The sequence below is a fragment of the Bombina bombina genome, chromosome 4, assembly GCF_027579735.1.
Source record: "Bombina bombina isolate aBomBom1 chromosome 4, aBomBom1.pri, whole genome shotgun sequence".
Classification (NCBI taxonomy): domain Eukaryota; kingdom Metazoa; phylum Chordata; class Amphibia; order Anura; family Bombinatoridae; genus Bombina; species Bombina bombina.
Genome location: NC_069502.1, coordinates 497575917 through 497591211, shown reverse-complemented (window position 1 = coordinate 497591211; position 15295 = coordinate 497575917). Strand labels below are relative to the sequence as shown.

At 44.8% G+C, this 15295-nt stretch overlaps 1 protein-coding gene across 1 annotated transcript in view; it reads right to left on the bottom strand.

Moving 5' to 3' along the window:
* PRIM2 (DNA primase subunit 2) overlaps nt 1-15295 on the bottom strand; it is a 513890-nt gene that overhangs the window by 62366 nt on the left and 436229 nt on the right. The gene's annotated exons all lie outside the window — the stretch shown is intronic.

Genomic DNA, 15295 nt, shown 5'->3' with positions numbered 1-15295 from the left:
AAGAATCTAGCACAAACTTACTTCACCACCTCCACGGGAGGCAAAGTTTGTAAAACTGAATTGTGGGTGTGGTGAGGGGTGTATTTATAGGCATTTTGAGGTTTGGGAAACTTTGCCCCTCCTGGTAGGAATGTATATCCCATACGTCACTAGCTCATGGACTCTTGCTAATTACATGAAAGAAAACCTTTAAAACCAGGTTAAGAATCCAGGGAGGAGAAAACATAATTTATGTAAGAACTTACCTGATAAATTCATTTCTTTCATATTAGCAAGAGTCCATGAGCTAGTGACGTATGGGATATACATTCCTACAAGGAGGGGCAAAGTTTCCCAAACCTCAAAATGCCTATAAATACACCCCTCACCACACCCACAATTCAGTTTAACGAATAGCCAAGAAGTGGGGTGATAAAAAAGTGCGAAAGCATATAAAATAAGGAATTGGAATAATTGTGCTTTATACAAAAATCATAACCACCACAAAAAAAGGGCGGGCCTCATGGACTCTTGCTAATATGAAAGAAATGAATTTATCAGGTAAGTTCTTACATAAATTATGTTTTCTTTCATGTAATTAGCAAGAGTCCATGAGCTAGTGACGTATGGGATAATGACTACCCAAGATGTGGATCTTCCACACAAGAGTCACTAGAGAGGGAGGGATAAAATAAAGACAGCCAATTCCTGCTGAAAATAATCCACACCCAAAATAAAGTTTAATGAAAAACATAAGCAGAAGATTCAAACTGAAACCGCTGCCTGAAGTACTTTTCGACCAAAAACTGCTTCAGAAGAAGAAAATACATCAAAATGGTAGAATTTAGTAAAAGTATGCAAAGAGGACCAAGTTGCTGCTTTGCAAATCTGATCAATCGAAGCTTCATTCCTAAACGCCCAGGAAGTAGAAACTGACCTAGTAGAATGAGCTGTGATCCTCTGAGGCGGAGTTTTACCCGACTCAACATAGGCAAGATGAATTAAAGATTTCAACCAAGATGCCAAAGAAATGGCAGAAGCTTTTCTGGCCTTTTCTAGAACCGGAAAAGATAACAAATAAACTAGAAGTCTTTCGGAAAGACTTAGTAGCTTCAACATAATATTTCAAAGCTCTAACAACATCCAAAGAATGCAACGATTTCTCCTTAGAATTCTTAGGATTAGGACATAATGAAGGAACCACAATTTCTCTACTAATGTTGTTGGAATTCACAACTTTAGGTAAAAATTCAAAAGAAGTTCGCAACACCGCCTTATCCTGATGAAAAATCAGAAAAGGAGACTCACAAGAAAGAGCAGATAATTCAGAAACTCTTCTGGCAGAAGAGATTGCCAAAAGGAACAAAACTTTCCAAGAAAGTAATTTAATGTCCAATGAATGCATAGGTTCAAACGGAGGAGCTTGAAGAGCCCCCAGAACCAAATTCAAACTCCAAGGAGGAGAAATTGACTTAATGACAGGTTTTATACGAACCAAAGCTTGAACAAAACAATGAATATCAGGAAGAATAGCAATCTTTCTGTGAAAAAGAACAGAAAGAGCAGAGATTTGACCTTTCAAGGAACTTGCGGACAAATCCTTATCTAAACCATCCTGAAGAAACTGTAAAATTCTCGGTATTCTAAAAGAATGCCAAGAAAAATGATGAGAAAGACACCAAGAAATATAGGTCTTCCAGACTCTATAATATATCTCTCTAGATACAGATTTACGCGCCTGTAACATAGTATTAATCACAGAGTCAGAGAAACCTCTTTGACCAAGAATCAAGCGTTCAATCTCCATACCTTTAAATTTAAGGATTTCAGATCCTGATGGAAAAAAGGACCTTGCGACAGAAGGTCTGGTCTTAACGGAAGAGTCCACGGTTGGCAAGAGGCCATCCGGACAAGATCCGCATACCAAAACCTGTGAGGCCATGCCGGAGCTACCAGCAGAACAAATGAGCATTCCTTCAGAATCTTGGAGATTACTCTTGGAAGAAGAACTAGAGGCGGAAAGATATAGGCAGGATGATACTTCCAAGGAAGTGATAATGCATCCACTGCCTCCGCCTGAGGATCCCGGGATCTGGACAGATACCTGGGAAGTTTCTTGTTTAGATGAGACGCCATCAGATCTATTTCTGGAAGTTCCCACATTTGAACAATCTGAAGAAATACCTCTGGGTGAAGAGACCATTCGCCCGGATGCAACGTTTGGTGACTGAGATAATCCGCTTCCCAATTGTCTATACCTGGGATATGAACCGCAGAGATTAGACAGGAGCTGGATTCCGCCCAAACCAGAATTCGAGATACTTCTTTCATAGCCAGAGGACTGTGAGTCCCCCCTTGATGATTGATGTATGCCACAGTTGTGACATTGTCTGTCTGAAAACAAATGAACGATTCTCTCTTCAGAAGAGGCCAAAACTGAAGAGCTCTGAAAATTGCACGGAGTTCCAAAATATTGATTGGTAATCTCACCTCCTGAGATTCCCAAACTCCTTGTGCTATCAGGGATCCCCACACTGCTCCCCAACCTGTGAGACTTGCATCTGTTGAAATTACAGTCCAGGTCGGAAGCACAAAAGAAGCCCCCTGAATTAAACGATGGTGATCTGTCCACCACGTTAGAGAGTGTCGTACAATCGGTTTTAAAAATATTAATTGAGATATCTTTGTGTAATCCTTGCACCATTGATTCAGCATACAGAGCTGAAGAGGTCGCATGTGAAAACGAGCAAAGGGGATCGCGTCCGATGCAGCAGTCATAAGACCTAGAATTTCCATGCATAAGGCTACCGAAGGGAATGATTGAGACTGAAGATTTCGACAAGCTGAAATCAATTTTAGACGTCTCTTGTCTGTCAAAGACAGAGTCATGGACACTGAATCTATCTGGAAACCCAGAAAGGTTACCCTTGTCTGAGGAATCAATGAACTTTTTGGTAAATTGATCCTCCAACCATGATTTTGAAGAAACAACACAAGTCGATTCGTATGAGATTCTGCTAAATGTAAAGACTGAGCAAGTACCAAGATATCGTCCAAATAAGGAAATACCACAATACCCTGTTCTCTGATTACAGACAGAAGGGCACCGAGAACCTTTGTAAAAATTCTTGGAGCTGTAGCTAGGCCAAACGGCAGAGCCACAAACTGGTAATGCTTGTCCAGAAAAGAGAATGTCAGGAACTGATAATGATCTGGATGAATCGGAATATGCAGATATGCATCCTGTAAATCTATTGTGGACATATAATGCCCTTGCTGAACAAAAGGCAAGATAGTCCTTACAGTTACCATTTTGAACGTTGGTATCCTTACATAACGATTCAATATTTTTAGATCCAGAACTGGTCTGAAGGAATTCTCCTTCTTTGGTACAATGAAGAGATTCGAATAAAACCCCATCCCCTGTTCCGAAACTGGAACTGGCATAATTACTCCAGCCAACTCTAGATCTGAAACACAATTCAGAAATGCTTGAGCTTTCACTGGATTTACTGGGACACGGGAAAGAAAAAATCTCTTTGCAGGAGGTCTCATCTTGAAACCAATTCTGTACCCTTCTGAAACTATGTTCTGAATCCAAAGATTGTGAACAGAATTGATCCAAATTTCTTTGAAAAAACGTAACCTGCCCCCTACCAGCTGAGCTGGAATGAGGGCCGCACCTTCATGTGGACTTAGAAGCAGGCTTTGCCTTTCTAGAAGGCTTGGATTTATTCCAGACTGGAGATGGTTTCCAAACTGAAACTGCTCCTGAGGATGAAGGATCAGGCTTTTGTTCTTTGTTGAAACGAAAGGAACGAAAACGATTATTAGCCCTGTTTTTACCCTTAGATTTTTTATCCTGTGGTAAAAAAGTTCCTTTCCCACCAGTAACAGTTGAGATAATAGAATCCAACTGAGAACCAAACAATTTGTTACCCTGGAAAGAAATGGAAAGTAGAGTTGATTTAGAAGCCATATCAGCATTCCAAGTCTTAAGCCATAAAGCTCTTTTAGCTAAAATAGCTAGAGACATAAACCTGACATCAACTCTGATAATATCAAAAATGGCATCACAGATAAAATTATTAGCATGCTGAAGAAGAATAATAATATTATGAGAATCATGATCCGTTACTTGTTGCGCTAAAGTTTCCAACCAAAAAGTTGAAGCTGCAGCAACATCAGCCAATGATATAGCAGGTCTAAGAAGATTACCTGAACACAGATAAGCTTTTCTTAGAAAGGATTCAATTTTCCTATCTAAAGGATCCTTAAACGAAGTACCATCTGACGTAGGAATAGTAGTACGTTTAGCAAGGGTAGAAATAGCCCCATCAACTCTAGGGATTTTGTCCCAAAATTCTAATCTGTCAGACGGCACAGGATATAATTGCTTAAAACGTTTAGAAGGAGTAAATGAATTACCCAATTTATCCCATTCTTTAGAAATTACTTCAGAAATAGCATTAGGAACAGGAAAAACTTCTGGAATAACCACAGGAGATTTAAATACCTTATCTAAACGTTTAGAATTAGTATCAAGAGGACCAGAATCCTCTATTTCTAAAGCAATTAGTACTTCTTTAAGTAAAGAACGAATAAATTCCATTTTAAATAAATATGAAGATTTATCAGCATCAATCTCTGAGACAGAATCCTCTGAACCAGAAGAGTCATCAGAATCAGAATGATGATGTTCATTTAAAAATTCATCTGTAGGGAGAGAAGTTTTAAAAGATTTTTTATGTTTTCTAGAAGGAGAAATAACAGACATAGCCTTCTTGATGGATTCAGAAACAAAATCTCTTATGTTATCAGGAACATTCTGCACCTTAGATGTTGAGGGAACTGCAACAGGCAATGGTACATTACTAAAGGAAATATTATCTGCTTTAACAAGTTTGTCATGACAATTAATACAAACAACAGCCGGAGGAATAGCTACCAAAAGTTTACAGCAGATACACTTAGCTTTGGTAGTTCCAGCACTAGACAGCGATTTTCCTGAAGTATCTTCTGACTCAGATGCAACGTGAGACATCTTGGAATATGTAAGAGAAAAAACAACATATAAAGCAAAATTGATCAAATTCCTTAAATGACAGTTTCAGGAATGGGAAAAAATGCCATAGAACAAGCTTCTAGCAATCAGAAGCAATGAAAAATGAGACTTAAATAATGTGGAGACAAAAGCGACGCCCATATTTTTTAGCGCCAAATAAGACGCCCACATTATTTGGCGCCTAAATGCTTTTGGCGCCAAAAATGACGCCACATCCGGAACGCTGACATTTTTGGCGCAAAAGAACATCAAAAAATGACGCAACTTCCGGCGACACGTATGACGCCGGAAACGGAAAAGATTTTTTGCTCCAAAAAAATCCGCGCCAAGAATGACGCAATAAAATGAAGCATTTTCAGCCCCCGCGAGCCTAACAGCCCACAAGGAAAAAAGAGTCAAATTTTTAAGGTAAGAAAAAATGTTTGATTCAAATGCATTATCCCAAATATGAAACTGACTGTCTGAAAATAAGGAATGTTGAATATTCTGAGTCAAGGCTGTTACGGTTACCCTTAGTCTCGCTGAGAGATGGACCGCTTAGTAGCCTGGATCCCTATTGCTAAAGAGGGGAGAAGCTGCTTTCCATAGTATTCTATATGAGTCTCGCAAATATAGAATAATCTCCCTTAGCTGCAGTACAGCTAGGATACCCTTCTGCCCACAAAAACGAGTCAACGCTGCGATTGAGGGTCAAACAAGAACTCAGGACTGGGATGCCCAGCCTGCTTTTTATTAAGGTTACATGCACACAGGGCACTCCCAGGGGGAGAGGGGGGGAAGCACAAAATCCCCCATCACACATTTAGATAGAGAGCACTGTCCTTTGACAGGCCACAATAGGATTACAGTACTTAAGATAACAAGTTTACAAGTTCATCTTATCAATTAGCAGTCTGGCTCCAGAGGTGATTAGACAATAGTTTCTAAAAGCTGAAAAAAAAGAGTTAACTCTTTATGAAATGAAACTTGTTACAGTTTTCTTGGAGCCCTTCTTAGGCGCTGGCTTGCTGGTTCAGGCATTGCTGCTGGGAAATAAGCTCTTCACAACAAAATAACTAATGCTTCTGTAACATTGCTCCCTTTCTGTGGAACACTCTGGCAGACACGGTCTGACCCCTTTTCGGGGCAGACTAAGGCTGTCCAGACCGCTGGTTATGCGGGGCTGAGGTCGGTTTGTCTGGACAACCCGTCGGCGTTGCCATTCTGTTTCCCAGGTCTGTAAGTAATGGTGAAATTGAAGGTTTGCAACGATAAGCTCCAACGTAATAGCCTGCCGTTATCTCCAGAGACCCGGTTCAGCCACACCAACGGGTTATGGTCGGTGACCAGAGTGAACTCCTGACCATATAAATAGGGAGTCAATTTCTTTAATGCCCACACCAAAGCCAAACACTCCTTTTCGACCGCTGCATAGCTGACTTCGCGGGGCAGGAGCTTCCGGCTGATGTAGGCAACTGGATGCTCCCCTCCATCTTCGCCTACTTGGCTGAGGACGGCTCCCAGCCCGAACATGGAAGCATCGGTATGGACGATAAAACGTTTGTTAAGGGCTGGGGCCGCCAAGACAGGAGCGTTAATTAGAGCATTTTTGAGAGCCTGGAAAGCCGTTTCACAGTGGGGAGACCACAGGACCTGTCGAGGTAAGTTCTTCTTGGTCAAGTCAGTCAGGGGTTTGGCAAGTGTGCTGTAGTCTGGTACGAACCGTCTATAGTACCCTGCCGTGCCCAGGAAGGCTAGGACCTGAGTCTTAGTGATGGGGGTGGGCCAATTGGCGACAGCTTCTATTTTGGCCGGCTCTGGTCGCTGCTTTCCACACCCCACCCGGTGACCCAGGTACTGTACCTCGGCCATCCCAAAGTGGCATTTTTCTGGCTTCAGAGTCAGGCCAGCAGCCCGGATCTGATCCAGAACCATTCCCACATGAGCTAAGTGGTCCTCCCAGGACTCACTGTGGATCGCTATGTCGTCCAGGTAGGCGCAAGCAAAACTCTGGAAGCCATCCAGGAGCCTATCCACCAAGCGCTGGAATGTAGCTGGGGCATTCTTCATCCCAAACGGCATTACCCTAAACTGATATAAGCCGAATGGGGTGACGAATGCCGACTTGGGGATAGCCTCCGGGGCCAGGGGAATCTGCCAGTAACCTTTGCAGAGGTCAATAGTGGTCAGGTAATTTCCCCTGGCTATACGATCGAGTAGCTCGTCTACCCTGGGCATAGGGTAAGCGTCCGTCACGGTATTTTCATTGAGCCTCCGATAGTCTACGCAGAACCGGGTGGTCCCATCTTTCTTGGGCACCAAGACAACTGGGGAGGCCCAGGGACTATCGGAGGGCTCAATTACCCTGAGCTGGAGCATCTCATCGATCTCCTTCTTCATTCCTGTCCTAACTGCTTCGGGGATTCGGTACGGAGCCTGGCGCAAGGGAGCTTGTCCCGGAGTATCTACCTGGTGGGTGGTTAAAGTAGTGTACCCTGGCTTCGGGGAGAAGGTGAGGTGTTTGGACTGGAGGAGTTGGTTGAGCTGCTCCCTTTCAGTGGGGCTAAGTCGGTCCCCTATCTGAACCTGCGCCACTATACCTGTGGGGAGGCTCTTTTCTAATAGGTCTGGAATGGGTAAACTGTCGGGGTCTTCCTGAGGGGAACAACATACGGCCGTCACGTTCTCTGGTCGCTCAAAATATTCCTTGAGCATGTTTACATGGAATGTCTTTCTAAGATTGTTGTCGTGGCAGCTAGCTATCACATAAGTGGTGTCTCCCCTTTTCTCTACGATCTGGTAGGGACCCTGCCAGGACGCCTGCAATTTGTCTGTCTTCACCGGCTTAAGTACTAACACCTTTTGTCCTATGGTGAAGATTCTCTTTCGGGCCCCCCGATCGTACCATACTTTCTGTCTTCTCTGGGCCAACTGGAGATTAGCCCGCACGGATTTGGCTAATTGCTCCATTCGGTCCCTGAGTTCCAGCACGTATGGCACAATTGGGACACCGTCAGCCTCCATCTCTCCCTCCCAGTGCTCCCGGATCAGGTTTAGGGGTCCCCGTACCTTTCTTCCGTAGAGCAACTCGAAGGGAGAGAACCCTGTCGTTTCCTGGGGCACCTCCCGATAAGCAAATAGGAGGTGCGGCAGGAAGCGTTCCCAGTCTCGGTATTCCTGAGTGAACGTCTTGAGCATTTGCTTGAGGGTCCCATTGAACCTCTCACACAGCCCGTTCGTCTGGGGGTGGTATGGGGAGCTTAGGAGGGACTTAATTTTGCAAACCTGCCAGAGTTGTTGGGTCAATTCAGCCGTAAATTGGGTGCCTCGGTCGGATAGGATTTCTTTTGGAAATCCTACCCGGGAGAACACCTGTACTAGTGCATTCGCTACCGTATCCGCTTGTATGTTGGATAGGGCGACAGCCTCTGGGTACCTGGTAGCGTAGTCCACTACGGTAAGAATGTATCGCTTACCGGAGGGACTAGGGGTAGCCAGTGGTCCCACTAGGTCAATAGCAACCCGGCTGAAGGGTTCCTCTACAATGGGCATATTTACTAGCTGGGCTTTAGGGTGATCGCCTCGCCTTCCTACTCGTTGACACACATCGCAGGTGTTACAGTAAGTTCTAACGTCAGCGTGCACCCCTGGCCAAAAGAACGTGTGAGTAATGCGGTGTAGGGTACGGGTAACGGCTAGGTGGCCTGCTAAGGGGATGTCGTGGCCTATTTTGAGGATTTCTTGACGGTATTTGTGGGGCACTACCAGCTGTCGCCTACGCTGTCCCCTTTTCTCTGTCCAGCGGTATAGTTTCCCTTTTTCCCATAAGAATGTTTCGTTATCTGCCCCGCCCCCTCCGGTCTCTGCTCGTTCCCGGTACTTTTGTAAGGTCGGGTCAGTCTTAGACTCTGCCTCGAAGGCATCTGGGGTGTCCCAGGGTATGGGGCCTAACCTGTCAGGCAAGGTCGGGGTAGGTCTTACCTGTGTCTCCCGCACTGGTGAGAGCTCTCGCTCCGTCCGGGCTTGGGCCCGTGTAGTCACTGGGTCCGCCTCGTTGTTGCATACTGGAGCATAGGCAGAAGTCATGGGGCCCAAATCGTTGCCCAGTAGTACTTCGGCAGGTAAATTATCCATTAGGCCCACGTTCACAGCCCCCTTTCCCGCTCCCCAATCAAGATGCACTTTAGCTGTTGGAATTTTGTACACATCCCCCCCCCGCCACTCTAACGGCCACAGTCTGTCCGGATCGCTTGTGCTCTGGCACCAAATGACTCTGTACCAGCGTGATAGTAGCCCCTGTGTCTCGCAATCCCTCGGTAGATCGCCCCTCGAGCCATACCCTCTGCCGATGGTGCTGGCGGTTATCTGAGGCAGCATATACAGGGTCTGCCTCGTGAAGCGGCCCCACATATCCCTCCATAGGGGCCTCTTGGTTAACACAGAGGGCCCGGTCCGGACGATAGGACCCAGAGGGGTAATTGTAATTCCTGGGTGTCTGGTGCGTATTAAGGGGGCAGCTAGCCATGAAATGCCCTGGTTGCTTGCATCGGTGGCAAGTCGGTCTGGGACGCTCAGAGCTGTTATTGGGTGGTCCTGAGTGTCGGACGGGCCCTGTGGGCACCAGGGCTCGGAATTCAGCACGAGGGGGTGCACGGTAAACCTCTCTGGGTTCGACCCGTGCTGGAGCTCGGTAGTTCATGGGTTCGTGAAGACGGGAGTCATAATGTTCATCGGCCAATTTGGCTGCTTCTTCTAAGGTAGAAGGCCGCCTGTCTCGCAGCCATTCCTTCCCTTGCTGTTCCATGCCATTATAAAAATGTTCTAAGAGAAACAATTGTAAAATTTCCTCCCCAGTCACCGCTTTACTTCCGCTCAGCCAGTGATTTGCCGCTCTCCGCATTCGGTGCGCCCATTCCATATGGGTATCGTTAGGCTTCTTTTCCGTGCCCCGAAACTGTCGGCGATACGTGTCCGGAGTTACAGCGTACCGTCGCAACAGTGTCTCCTTAACTAGCTCATACTGTGTCACTTCCTCAGCACCCAGAGTACGAAAGGCTTCCAGGGCTCGCCCGGATAGTTTCCCAGACAATATCGTGGGCCACTCTCTGTTGGGAATCTGGTGCAGGGCACATTGCCTTTCGAAGTCCGCCAAATATTCATCAATCCCTGTCTCGCTCTCTAGGAAGGGTCGAAATGCCGCATAGGGTATCTTGGGCCTCCCAGCATTTTCGACAGGGATGATTACCTGCGGGGCTTCAGCATTGCGGTGTGCGTTCGCTAGGTTGAGTTCGTGGGCTCGAGTCTCTCGTATATCCTCGTCCGCCTCCGCCATCAACTGCTGTACCAATTCCATGGAGGGGTTCGGCCCGTATAATGAGAGCCTTTCCCGAACAATCCTGGTTTTTTCGTCACTAATCGTGGTCGGTGTTTCCGCCATTGTGAAGCTCTGATCCAGTTCGGTCAATTCTGCGATCAGCTCTCTCCTCGGCCGGTTGCTGGCGTACCCCCCTCTGCTTTCAAGTAAATCCTTTAGGGTTGTACGCTTCAATTTTTCCGTTCTGTACCTCTCCTAGGAAATCCAGGAAAATCCCGCCGCTGCCGCCAAATGTTACGGTTACCCTTAGTCTCGCTGAGAGATGGACCGCTTAGTAGCCTGGATCCCTATTGCTAAAGAGGGGAGAAGCTGCTTTCCATAGTATTCTATATGAGTCTCGCAAATATAGAATAATCTCCCTTAGCTGCAGTACAGCTAGGATACCCTTCTGCCCACAAAAACGAGTCAACGCTGCGATTGAGGGTCAAACAAGAACTCAGGACTGGGATGCCCAGCCTGCTTTTTATTAAGGTTACATGCACACAGGGCACTCCCAGGGGGAGAGGGGGGGAAGCACAAAATCCCCCATCACACATTTAGATAGAGAGCACTGTCCTTTGACAGGCCACAATAGGATTACAGTACTTAAGATAACAAGTTTACAAGTTCATCTTATCAATTAGCAGTCTGGCTCCAGAGGTGATTAGACAATAGTTTCTAAAAGCTGAAAAAAAAGAGTTAACTCTTTATGAAATGAAACTTGTTACAGTTTTCTTGGAGCCCTTCTTAGGCGCTGGCTTGCTGGTTCAGGCATTGCTGCTGGGAAATAAGCTCTTCACAACAAAATAACTAATGCTTCTGTAACAAAGGCAAATAAATGTTTGAATACATATATTTAGAACTTTATAAACAAAGTGCCCAACCATAGCTTAGAGTGTCACAGAAAATAAGATTTACTTACCCCAGGACACTCATCTACATGTTTGTAGAAAGCCAAACCAGTACTGAAACGAGAATCAGCAGAGGTAATGGTATATAAATAAGAGTATATCGTCGATCTGAAAAGGGAGGTAAGAGATGAATCTCTACGACCGATAACAGAGAACCTATGAAATAGACCCCGTAGAAGGAGATCACTGCATTCAAATAGGCAATACTCTCCTCACATCCCTCTGACATTCACTGCACGCTGAGAGGAAAACCGGGCTCCAACTTGCTGCGGAGCGCATATCAACGTAGAATCTAGCACAAACTTACTTCACCACCTCCATAGGAGGCAAAGTTTGTAAAAACTGAATTGTGGGTGTGGTGAGGGGTGTATTTATAGGCATTTTGAGGTTTGGGAAACTTTGCCCCTCCTGGTAGGAATGTATATCCCATACGTCACTAGCTCATGGACTCTTGCTAATTACATGAAAGAAATTGGTTTAATAACAGGTTTTATCCAGAATAATGCTTGCACAAAACAAACATCAGGAAGATTAGAAACCTTCTTAAGAAATAAAACTTAAAGGGGAGAAATCTGAGGAAACTAGTGAACAAACCTTTATCCAAAACATCCTGCAGAAATTGCAAAATGCTTGATATTCTAAAATAATGCAAGAAAAAAATCATGATCCGAACACTACGAAATATAGGCCTTCCAAACATATGATAGATTTTTCTAGTCACAGGTTTAAAAGCCTGAATCAAAGTCTCTACAACAGATTCTAAAAATCCCTCTGCCTATGAACTACGTGTTCAATCTCCATGCCATCAAGCTTAGAGATTTGAAATCCTGATGAAAAAATGGACCTTGCGACAAAAGATCCTGTTGCAGAGGAAGAAAAACAAAATGTATGCTTACCTGATAAATTTCTTTCTTTCCGGATATGGTGAGTCCACGGCATCATCGATTACTGTTGGGAATATCACTCCTGGCCAGCAGAAAGAGGCAAAGAGCACCACAGTCAAGCTGTTAAGTATCACTCTCCTTCCCACAAACCCCAGTCATTCGACCAAAGGTAAATGGAGAAAAAAGGAGTAACGCAAGGTGTAGAGGTGTCTGTGGTTTTAGTTAAAATAAAGGGCGGGGTAAGCATAAATTTTGTTTTCTTTCCTAAGATATGGTGAGTCCACGGCATCATCAATTACTGTTGGGAACCAATACCCAAGCTAGAGAACACAGATGATTAGGGAAGGTCAAGACAGGTAACCTAAACAGAAGGCACCACCGCTTGAAGAACCTTTCTCCCAAAAGAGGCCTTAGCCGAGGCAAAAGTATCAAATTTGCAAAATTTTGAAAAAGTATGCAGAGAAGATCAAGTTGTAGCCTTGCAAATCTGATCCAAAGAAGCTTAATTTTTGAAAGCCCAAGAAGAAGAGACAGCCCTAGTGGAATGAGCTGTAATTCTTTCAGGAGGCTGCTGTCCAGCAGTCTCATAGGCCAAACAAATTATACTTCTCAACCAGAGAAAGAGAAGTAGCAGTAGCTTTCTGACCTTTATGTTTCCCAAAGAAACAAACAAACAGGGCAGAAAACTGGCAAAAATCCTTAGTCGCCTGTAAGTAGAATTTTAGAGCACGCACAACATCCAAGTTGTGCAACAACCGTTCCTTATGAGAAGAATGATTAGGACCTAGAGAAGGCACAACAATTTCCTGATTAATATTTCTATCAGAAACAACTTTAGGAAGGAAACCAATCTTAGTACGAAGGACCACCTTATTGACATGAAAGATAAGATAAGGCGAATCACACTGCAAAGCCGAGAGTTCTGAAACTCTCCAAGCAGAAGAGATGGCAATAAGAAACAAAACCTTCCAAGATAACAACTTAATATCTATGGAATGCACTGGCTCAAATGGAGCCTGCTGCAAAACCTTAAGAATAGGATAAAGGCTCCACGGAGAAGCAACTGACTTAAACACAGGCCTGATTCTGACCAAGGCCTGACAAAAGGATTGCACATTTGGTACATCCGCCAGGCGCTTATGTAGCAAAACAGATAGAGCAGAAATCTGACCATTCAGGGTACTGACTGACAAACCTTTTTCCAGACCTTCCTGGAGAAAGGACAAAATCCTAGGAATACTTACCCTACTCCAAGAGTAGCCCTTGGATTCACACCAATAAAGATATTTATGCCATATCTTATGGTAAATCTGTCTAGTAACAAACTTGGTCTCAATGACCAGCTCAGAAAAACCACGCTTAGCAAGAATTAAGTGTTTAATCTTCAAACAGTCAGCATCAGAGAAACAAGATTTGGAAAAGAAAGGGACCCTGAAGTAGAAAGTCCTTCCTCAGAGGCAGTCTCCAACGTGGGAGAAACAACATCTCCTCTAGGTCCGCATACCAGATCCTGCGAGGCCATGCAGAGGCTATTAAAATCACTGACCCTCTCTCCTGTTTTATACAAGCAATGACTCGTGGAAGGAGAGCAAACAGAGGAAACGGGTATGCCAGCCTGAAGTCCCAAGGGACCACCAGAGCATCTATCAGAACGGCCTGTGGATCCCTTGACCTTGGACCGTACCTTGGAAGTTTGGCATTCTGCCGAGACGCCATCAGATCTAGCTCCGGCACCCCCCATTTGAGGGTTAAATTGGAGAACACCTCCGGATGCAGTTTCCACGCCCAGGGATGAAAATTCTGTCTGCTCAGAAAATCTGCTTCCCAGTTGTCCACTCCTGGAATGTGGATGGCAGATAGAAAACAATTGTGAGCTTCCGCCCACTGAATAATCCGAGCCACCTCCTTCATGGCTAAGGATCTCCGAGTTCCTCCCTGGTGATTGATGTAAGCCACTGAGGTTATGTTGTCTGACTGAAACCTGATAAACCGGCTAAGGACAACTGAGGCCAAGCCATCAGCGCATTGTAAATCGCTATCAACTCTAAGATGCTTATGGGGAGAGCAGACTCCTCTCGAGTCCAAAATCCTCGTGCCTTTAACAAGTTCCAGACTGCTCCCCAGACCAGCAGGCTGGCGTTCGTGGACACAATCACCCAGGATAGTCTCCGAAAGCATGTGCCCTGAGACAGATTTTTCTGAGAAAGCCACCACGGGAGGGAGTCTTTTGTCGACCGATCTAGATCTATCCTTTGAGACAGATTTGCATGGTCTCTGTTCTATTGACTGAGCATGCATAACTGCAAAACTCTCAAATGGAATCGAGCAAAGGGAATGATGTCCATGGAAGCCACCATCAGACCAATTACCTCCATACATTGAGCTACTGATGGCCAAACAGTAGACTGGAGAGAGAGGCAAGACGAAAGAATTTTGGCTTTTCTGACCTCCGTCAGAAATATTTTCATCTATAAAGAATCTATTATAGTCCTTACCCTTGTAGCTGAACTCTTCTCCAGATTCACTTTCCATCCGTGGGAACATAGAAAAGACAACAAGATCTCTGTATGAGAGTTTACTTGTTGAAAAGATGGCGCCCAGAATTTGTATAAAAAGGCAAATCTCAGAAACTTATGATGATCCCTTTGAATGGGAACATGAAGGTACGCATGAAGGTACTGCGGGAAACTGTATGTGACTCTAAAATGCTTGGGACATTTGAGGAGAAAGCTGTGGCATACCCCGGACAGCATCATCCTGAGAGACATTAGGCTCATTAAAAAGTCTCTTTAAACTTTAAAGACTTTTTAACACATGAGGAACAAAATTGAAAGGGGGCAGACAATTTGGGCCTCTAAACATAACAAACAAGAGTTTAAAGGAGCAGCCTCCTGCTCCAATTCGACAATTGACATTGAAGAAAAAATAAAATAAATTTTTGGGTACTGTGCCTTTAAATCACAGGGCGATATAACGCTCCGGAAAAAAAGAAAGCCCCCAAGGAACCTATACACCTCAACAGGCTGAGGTACTCCTACCTTCCCTCCGGGAATCACTAAGAAGAACTGCTCACTTAATGAAGCTCCAAAAGCTCTGTGTCAATATCGGCAAAGGAAGTTACAAA